Source organism: Heterocephalus glaber, unplaced genomic scaffold (genome assembly GCF_053883595.1).
Source record: "Heterocephalus glaber isolate CG9 unplaced genomic scaffold, H.glaber_assembly_v1.0 deba00001608, whole genome shotgun sequence".
NCBI lineage: Eukaryota > Metazoa > Chordata > Mammalia > Rodentia > Bathyergidae > Heterocephalus > Heterocephalus glaber.
In genome coordinates this window covers 3,392,230-3,400,315 of record NW_028258379.1, presented here as the reverse complement: position 1 = coordinate 3,400,315, position 8,086 = coordinate 3,392,230, and the positions used below count along the sequence as shown (strand labels likewise).

Genomic DNA, 8,086 nt, shown 5'->3' with positions numbered 1-8,086 from the left:
TCTGGTCTCTTTTTACCACATTTTAGAGGGTACTGATTCATCTATTCTGCTGAGTCCTAAAAATGCCTGTTTTAAAACAGTTTAGTTCCCAAAAGGTTCCCATAAATATTCCTGATTTATATTGGAAAAGCAATGCATAATTGGAACATTAATCACTCACCTTTTAGAAAGTCTTTCCTGCAGTTACTTAGCAAAACGCTAAGCTACACATGGCCTCACCAGATAGATATTGAGTTGTTTCACAAGTATCTGTCGAAAGGTTTAGAAATCGGACCTTCCATTCAAGATTCATTGGAAAGAGTATACATGCAGTAGTTATGTTTACAATTTAATGGAGATGAGGAAAGAGAAAACCCAGGATAAAGAGGGTTGTCATCTTTCACACACATTTATAGTAGTATAGCCATTGTTTATCATATTTACTACATTCACCACTTCAGGTAAAGGATCGGGGAGGACCATCAAACACTGCAACAAAGGAATGTTGGTTTTATATAAGACCTACCAAATAAACTCCAAAACAAATAACACACATAAGCACTAGTCTCAAAGCTGCACAATAAAAAGGCTGAGTTTGAGATGAGAAATTGAGGAAAATATACACATATGAGCTTGCTGAGCAAAAGGAGGAAAGAAATCACAGTTCTAATCTTCAAGGCTATGGAATGCATTCTGCATATCTTCAGAAGTTGTGCATAGTCGGCTTTGATCTTTGCCTCACCATCTTTCATTGGATCCTTGAATTTCATGGAGGAAAGTTTGTAGAGTATCTCCCCCATGTGCTCACGGATAATAGACCATGTGATTTTACTGTCACTCTGGGCAGTGGTCTCAACAGCTCTACGAGCCATGTCATAAAATGCAATCATGTTGGACAGCATTCCTGCTGTCTTGTAGAATGGGCAGAACCTGTCATAAGGAGTATATCCATTTTGTTGCAGGAAGTCATCTTTGATAAGTTTTGCTACCTCTAGAGTGATTTTATCGGTTTCTGCTAATGAAGCCTTTCCCACAAGCTGTACAATTTCTGCCAGGTCTTCTTCTTCCTGCAGAATTTCCTTAGCTTTGGTCCTCAGAGGAACAAACTCTGTGAAGTGTTTGTCATAATACTCATCCAAGGCCCGCATATATTTGCTGTAGCTGATGAGCCAGTTGACCGAGGGGAAATGCTTACATTGAGCCAGTTTCTTATCTAAGCCCCAGAACACCTGAACAATACCAAGAGTAGCAGATGTAACTGGATCAGAAAAATCACCACCAGGTGAAGAAACTGCTCCTACAATACTGACACTCCCTTCTCTTTCAGGGTTTCCAAGACACTTCACTCTGCCTGCTCGCTCATAGAAAGAGGCCAGACGGGCACCAAGATATGCAGGATAGCCACTATCTGCAGGCATTTCAGCTAAGTGACCAGAAATTTCTCTAAGGGCCTCAGCCCATCTGGAGGTAGAGTCAGTCATCATACTGACATGGTAACCCATGTCTTGGAAATATTCTGACAGTGTAATTCTGACAGTATAAATAGAGGCTTCTCTAGCAGCAACCGGCATATTGGAGGTATTGGCTACCAAAGCTGTCCTCTTCATAACTGACTCTACCTTACCATCAACTTCCATAGTGAGCTCTGGGAAGTCCCAGAGAACTTCAGACATCTCATTTCCTCTTTCACCACATCCTACATAGACGATCACATCACTGTTAGAATATTTGGACAGAGACTGTGATATTACTGTCTTTCCACAGCCAAAAGCCCCAGGGATAGCAGTTGTTCCTCCCTGTACACATGGAAAAAGGGCATCCAAGACTCGCTGGCCAGTCAGCAAAGGATGGTTGGCTGGCAGCTTCTCGGTGACAGGCCGAACTTGACAGACAGGCCGTACCTGGACCATGTTGAACTTCTCCTTTACACCTTCAAATTCAAGCTCCAAGACTACATCAGAGGCATCATAATTCCCAGGTGGAGCAATGTAAGTTACAGTTCCTCTATTTCGTGGCGGTAACATGATTTTGTGTTTGATGAGTGAGTTCTCATTCACAATTCTATAAATATCTCCACCAGTGATATGACTGCCAACCCGTAAGTTTTTGCACGGTGTAAAATCCCATTTGATATCTTTGCTAAGGGCAGACACATTTACTCCTCTTGGGATGTAGATATTTTGGGTTTGATTGCTGATATCCGACAAAGGCCTTTGAATACCATCAAAAATGGCTCCCATAATGCCAGAACCAAGCTCTACTGAGAGTGGTTTACCAGTGCGGAGTACAGGGTCTCCAACAGACACACCAGAGGTTTCTTCGTACACCTGAATAGTAGCCATGTCACCTTCCAACCGAATAATCTCTCCAACCAACTCGCTGTGGCCCACTGTCACCAGCTCATACATGGCTGCACCTGCCATGTCACAGGCTGTAACAACAGGTCCTGAGACCCCATGCACATGACCAAATGTACTTTCTTTCTCTTCATCAAGTATCTTAGGTAGTTTGGAGAAATCCATCATGTTAATTTACCTATGCTGCTGAGACTGGAAAAGCAGACACTGTTCCGACCACCGACCCCGAGGCTCTGTCGCTGTGGGAGGGGAAGTCTTCACTGCAGGGGGGTGGGTCTAGCTAGACACCTGACCTCAAGCTCCGCCCTGTCTCCCCATCCTGGCTCGCAGCGTTTCAAGGACTTGAATCTTAGCGGATCACTTGAATATTAATATATTTGCGATTAAAGGAAAAAAATAAACATACATTTTTACAAAGACTGTTGTGAGATGCAGTGCAGAAAGCGAGGATGGCAGGGGTTAAAGAGCATCGCTAAGGAAGTGACGTTCAAGCCATAATCTAGGGACCGGAAATGGCAGAGTTTGGTATTTCTGGGCCCCGCCAGCAAAATCCAGCGCTGTGAGGTTTGGGCCAGTCACCTGATTGTAAAACGAGGTGTGCAGAAGAGGAGCCAAGTTACCCTGCCGGTTGTTAATTACGTTTTTAAAAATCACCTAATATATTTGACTTTTCCAAACTTCTTTACATTTATAAGAGCCAGATAATACCCTATTAGGAGACAAGAGCATTTGAAGGTCACCGGAGACACCACACTGCGAATAACAGGGTCAAGAAAGAATGACCTTGCTGATGTGGAAGAGGGGTGGGAAAAATCCAGATTTTACCACCAGGGCCTACCAAGCATGCCCCACAAGAAGTGTTTTAAGGGGTGAGAGGCGGGGCTTGACACCCGGAGGCCCAGCCCAGGAGAAAGATGGAGGCCCGGGAAGGGGTGGGGGTGACCCTATGGGGTATTTTTAAGAGGGATGTTTCTAGGAGAGATGTTTATAGCAATAAACACATCAAAAAGGAAGAAAGATCTCAAATAAACACTCTAGAATTATACATCAAGAAAGTATAAAACGAATCAGACTAAAGTTAATAGAAAGAAAGAAATGGTCACGATCAAAGCACAAATGAATGACATAAACACTAGAAAAAAACAATAGAAAAGACCAACAAAACTAAGAGGTGGTTTTATGAAAAGATCAAACTTTATCTAGACTGAGATAAAAAGAGAAAAGACTTAAAATCAGAAATGAAAGAAAAGACACTATAACTAATAATGTAGAAATACAAATGATCACACAAGGCTACTATGGATAATTATATACCAACAAATCAGGTAATCTAGAGGAAGAGGATGAATTCTTAGGCATGTATAATGCACCAAGACTGAATCATGAAGAAATAGAAAAATCTAAGCATATCATTATGAGTAAGGAGATTGATGTAGGAATTAAAATCTTTCATCAAAGAAGATCCTAAGACCAGATGGCTTTACTTCTGAATTCTACCAAACATTTAAAGAATTTATACAATCTTCGAGTTCTCTAAAATTCAAAGATGAAGAAATACTTTCAAAGTCATTTTCCAAGGCCAGCACTAACTTGGTATTAAAACCAGTCAAAGACACTACAAGAAAGAAAAAGTACAGACCAATATCCCTATTAGGCACAGATGCAAAAATCTTTAATAAAATAACAGCTAACCAAATTTAACAGTATACTAGAAGTCGCCACAATCAAGTGGAATCTATCCCTAGAAGGCCAGGATATTTCAACATATGCTTCTTTGAGAGGATGACTTTGAATTCTCTGTTTATATAAGGTCGGTGATGGAGCTTTATTATGTTCCATTGGCAGTATCATGTTCCCCTGCTTCTTCACGATTGTCTTAGCTGTGTGTGGGAATCTGTGCATTTGAAGAAGCAATCTCCTCTTCCAGTCTTTACAGATTAACTTCAGCACAGAAAGCTCTTTACCAATCTGCTGGAGATTTTGCATGGGTCAGTTGTCAGGGTCCAGGGCCAGGTCTTGCCTTTGAGGTCTTGGTGGTTGAATTCAACACTGTAATGCATATGTGAGCTAAGGAGTGGCTGTTGAGATCCACACAGTGGTTGTTGAGTGCCCCCTCTCCTCCCTCTGGTTCTTTATACTCCCTGGCAGTCTGGCCATGCTGAGTCCTTCAGTGTTCAGGGGGAGGCCTCTGAAAGGCTGAAGAAGGTGAGCACTGCTCTTGCTCTCTGTTATTCTGTGAGAGAGCTGGTGGGCAGATGAGCTCTGTCTCGTGCTTTTACATTTTTATCTTGAAGTTGGTGTTTTGTAGGAGGACAAGCAGTAGGACCTTTATTCTGCCATCTTACTGACATCACCGTAATATTTCTAAATTCTAATGAGAAATAGAAATTCTGACAAACTTCAAGATAAAAATGTTATTTACAAAGGAAGAAAGTGACAGTGCAGCAGATTTCTTGTTAGTACTTGATTGCTTGCCACTTTATGCTACATTGTCTTAGTGCTACACAACACACATACCTCCCCCCTTTAAATGTACAAAGTTAATTTTCTAGAAATGAGATTTTATCACTATGGCCTTGTACCCGAAGCTTTCTTATATTAATTACAGGTATTTAATAATAAAGATTCAAGCAAATGCTTGTTCTTCACCCAAAATATAATAGAATTAGTATGCCAGTGTTAAAGAAAAATATTCACAGATACGTAACATTATATTAGCCACATAACCCATCTGAGAAAAATACTCAAGAAGCAACATATAACTCTATACAGTGAACTTAACAATGGACACTGTTCAGCAAAGAACATTACAATGCATACAGTTAAATTCATATGTATCTGGTAAAGCATGTAAAGGCTAGGATGTGTAACAACATGATAAATAAAGATTATTGAAATATGAGACCCACTGCAAATATGCTCCATATTCAGCTATATCCCCAAAACTTTGCATTTTGGAGAGAAGATTAAGGTTAGTAAGGAAAGGGTGACTAAGTGAAAGAATCCCAAAGATCTCATCATTATCAGAGGAGAAGAAAATGGGAGGCAAAAAATATTCAAAAAGTTTCACTCTTTTAGCAGAAAAATGTTTGCTGGATATAATCTGGATATATTGATTTTATATAGCAGAAAATATGTTTGTTAATGGATATTAAGAATAAGAACACAATAATGAAAACTTTAATGACACTCTCAAATCAAAGAATGGGAAAGGAAATAAACTTAATTAATAAACTTACAATTTAATCAAATAGAAAAATAAAGAAAAGACAAATGATGAATCAAAATGAAGTATAAAATAATCATTAATAAATAATGACATTAAATCATCCAGTCATGATAGTCCCAGAAAATAGCATCATTTCTCCTTGTGAAGACATCTGAAGAAGCTTGAAGAATCACCTTCTAAAAAGATCAGAGACTGGGGCTGGGGATTTAGCTCAGTGGTTCTGCCCGCAAGCACAAGTAACCGAGTTTGATCCCCAGTACCAAAACAAAAAACAAAAAAATCAGCGATCTAACAAGAGGCTAGCAAAGTGCCAGGCTAAGAACAGAAAGTGTCCAGCTCTGTGGTGAACATGAATCATTTTTCTTCAGGGAAAGCACTCATGCAAACAGCTTGGAGACGAGTTCTGCTTAAGGCCAGAGGTAAAGAGTGTATATGTTGGAGTGCAAGCGGGTAAGGAAAGGAATAGCCTTCATGTATAATGCCCTCTCCTGTGTATCCCAAAGACTTTTTTAACCTTAAGACCATTTTCCAACCTTTTGAAGGTCATAAGGGGGTGAAGAGATGGAAGGAAGGGAGAGGGAAGGTAGGGAAAAGAGATGAAAAGGAATGAAGATGTGTTATGCACATGTATCAGCTCCACACAAGTAATGTAAATATGTGCTGCAAACATGTACTAATAAAGAAAAATAAGTGTTAACAAAGGAATTTTAATTGCTAGATGAGTTTGTGAGGCAGAGGAAAAGGTGTTTGTAGTTTGATGCTCACTCGAAGCTAAGACAGCAGGGTAACAGTTCTGCTCCGAATTGAGAAACTGAAAAAACTCTTTTCTGAAGTGGTGGGACAGACTACGTTCTGGCAAGTTATCTAGCTCAACCCCAAAACTCTCAAGTCTTGGTCCCACACTTGCTTAAAAAGTCAAAATTCTCCCTTGAAGAGGCAAACATTATCCTAGACTTGAAATTATTTCCAAATTGTTTTTAATAATATATCCCAAAGTACTAGAAATCACACAGGATGGCATTATTTATGGTATCTTAAAACAGGGTAAATTTTATACAGTGATTAGCCAGGATCAAGAGAAGTTGCATAGATGGACTCCAGCTAGCAAAATTATCAGAAACAAGCTGAATACATCAGTCTTTTTATTTAAGAGATAATGATCACACTTCCAAAACATTAGTAAAGAACTGGGATTAATTTATGGAATTGAAAAAGAATCAAGTAGAAACTATAGTAACTGAAATTAAGACTGAATAGATGAGGTTCGCAACAGATATAACAGGATAAAGATTGACTTGTAAACTTGAAGACAGTTTAAAAGAAATTATAAAACACTGAATACGGGAAGAAAAAAATGAAAAATACAGAATAATGGAAATTGACATAAATGATACAACTGGAAAGTCTATAATATACATTTAAATATAGTCCACAAGATTAGAGGAAGAAAATAAAGAAGCAACATTTGAAAAGATAATGGCTAGGGACATCCAATAGTTGATGAGTTTATTAATTCAGATTCAGTGATAATATAAAGCAAATCTTATTTTATTGTGCTTCACTTTGTTAAGCTTTGCAGATCCTACATTTTTTTACAAAAAAATTGAAGTTTTACAGTGTTGGGTGACTGTTGACGCTGTTTTTCTAAGAGCTCAGATCATCATTAGCATTTTTAGCAATAAAGTATTTTAAATTAAAGATATGTACATTTTAGACACAATGTCATTACGCACTTAATAGATGCAGCATAGTGTAAGGATTGCCTTTACATGTGCCAGGAAAATTTTAAAGAACAGTAAAATCATGTGACTAATTTCTTTACAATATTTACTTTACTGAAGTAGTCTACAACCAAACCCATGACATCTCTGAGGTATGCCTCTCTTTAAAGATAAAAGTGTGTTTAAAAATATGTAAAGACATACTATAGCAAAAATTTTAAATATCCAAGACAATGAGAAGTCTCAAATTCAGTAAAACAAAAAGTAAGCTGACCTCAAAGGAGGAACATACTGACAATTGACATCATTTGTATCTAGGAGATAAATAAAATATACCTTCAAGCTAGTGTGAAGAAACTGATGAGCTACAATTCTCTTCTTAGTGAAAACAACCTTAGATGAAGACAAAATATAGATATTTTAAGGCCAAAAAGGAAACAAATTGAGAATATGTTTTATCAGCAGAACCAAACTGAACAAAATTCTTAAGATGTTTATCAGGCAAAAGGAAAATGATTCCATAATACAACTTTCTTATACTAGACAACTGGAAAAATTTGTCTAACTAAAAATTTGAATTGTAAGTTGGAGAGACAGATGATAAATTAATAGAAAATTTTTATTAGAAAAAGTAAAATTTTAAATACATTTATATTTAGATGTTAGATATTTGAAAATTCTATATGATTTAGGAATTTTTGAAATAAAAAGCATGCACAGAAATGATGTGAACTATTGACAACAAAAATATTCTAAGAAGAGTTAAGTCTATTGATAACAATCATCATTATTTTAGTTCC

General features: G+C 37.8%; 1 pseudogene; it reads right to left on the bottom strand.

Annotated features, from left to right (window-relative positions):
• Positions 1-630: 630 nt before the first annotated feature.
• Positions 631-2,543, bottom strand: LOC101713748 (V-type proton ATPase catalytic subunit A pseudogene; annotated as a pseudogene).
• Between the last annotated feature and the right edge of the window lie 5,543 nt (positions 2,544-8,086).